Raw genomic sequence first — 1,960 nt, forward strand, 5'->3', positions numbered from 1 at the left:
ATCTTTCGTCGAGTAACTCGAAATATGTTACCTTAAGCTAGAAAATGAGCAATTAGCACCTTAAACCCAAACCCTAACAACAACTAGCCGCTATCCTCGACAATATACGAGTCCCCAAACTCGTCTTCCAAATCTTCACCTAATTAAACAATAAAAACACCATAATAAGTACATAAATACCGAAAATACCGAAAATTCGTCTTAAAACAACTTCAAGAAAACTGAAATTAAAACATACAAGGTTGTAGATCGCGACGAGAGGATTCCGAAAATATAAATTATGCGAGAATCCGAGTAGAAACGAAGAAATTATGTCGATTTTGGCTTGAAATGTATATGAAATGGTGTTTTGAATGTTTTTGGAAGGTAGAAGAAGAAGATAGAGGAAAAATCAGAAAAAAAAGAAAGGAAGGGGGGTGTGGTCCGCGGGAAAGGGAGAAAGGAAAGAAGGGAGTCGGGTTTGAGTCGGGATTTTTCGAGTCGGTTTTGACTCGTTTCGATAATAATTAAAACCGTAAGTCAAATGCAAATTCCGACAAGACCAAAGTTTTTAAACACGAGATTACAAGAAAATTGAATATTTATACTACCCATTTCCAAATTCGTTTACCCAATGTTCAAAAGAATTGTTATTTTCCCCCCGATACGCCCTTATTTCGAAATAAAAAGTTTTACACGGTTTAAACTATTTTTAAACATCTCGAAACTATCAAAATAAATACTTTTCTTCAAAATATAATAAAATTATATTTCTTTGAATTATTTTTACTTTAAATACTTAAATATCAACTTTTATTTGATTAATAAATTATTTCCGAAATATATTAACGGTCCGAAATTACGGGGCGTTACATAAAATGCCTAGCCCCCCAAGCGATTTAGGTTGCTGAACTTTCTCCCATGATATAAGATGAATCGATTTCTTATCCTCGTTTCCACCCCATAAAAACCGGCGAGATGTTTTGTCAATAGAGTCACAAATTGATCGTGGAATTTTTGCCGACTGCATGCTATAATTGGCAATTGTCGTGAGGGCTGATTGAACAAGAGTCGACCTGCCAGCTAGCGATAATCGTTTGGTCGACCAACCAGCTAGACGCTTGTTAATTTTATCCTCCAAATGAGCAAATGTTTGTCTAGTAACCCTCCCATTAATAGTAGGCATACCCAAATATGTACCTAGATCGTCTGTCTCTTCAAAACCCATAGCTTCACATACCGCATCTCTAGTATTAGGCTCGGTATTTGAGGAAAAGAAAACACGGGATTTAGCAGCACTTACCTTCTCGCCTGAAGCTTTGCAAAAATTATCAATGACATATTTTATAACCAGCGCCTGTTCCACTGAAGCTTCCCCAAAAATGACCATATCGTCTGCGAAGAAGAGATTAGTGATTTGAGGTCCACCTCGACATAAAATGATTGGTTTCCAATTATTGTTTCGGACCTCCAAATCAATAGCTTGTTGCAATTTTGCACTTGTAATTGTGTGTGGTTATGAATTTTCTTTTAACCCATCTACTCTAGATGGGTAGCTTTCAAAAAAAAAATGTATGTGTCTTTGGGACATACTTCACTTATACCATATAAAGAGTCTCTTTAGCCGAGTATTTGTTATTATCGTTGTATACATATTCCATCGGTTTTATTTACAACTTCTTGGTTTATTGATAAAAAAATTAAGTCCGTCAATTAATCATAATATGTGTTGAAAATTGAAATACAAGCGACGATTGGTTGATCACGTAAAAAAAATTAAATATAAGTCCCATGTACGTACTTTTATACGATGAAAGGGGTTGAGCTCGATTGTATGAACAAGCCAAAATTCAAATTAAATAAAATGTATGATTTTAAAATACAAGTATTGAGTAATTATTCTTAGTGGATGACAAGGGACAAAATGTAATTGGATTAACGGGGATGGTGAGAATATTACATATTAACAATCGTGGATCCT

This window comes from Silene latifolia, chromosome 4 (genome assembly GCF_048544455.1).
Source record: "Silene latifolia isolate original U9 population chromosome 4, ASM4854445v1, whole genome shotgun sequence".
Taxonomy (NCBI): Eukaryota; Viridiplantae; Streptophyta; class Magnoliopsida; order Caryophyllales; family Caryophyllaceae; genus Silene; species Silene latifolia.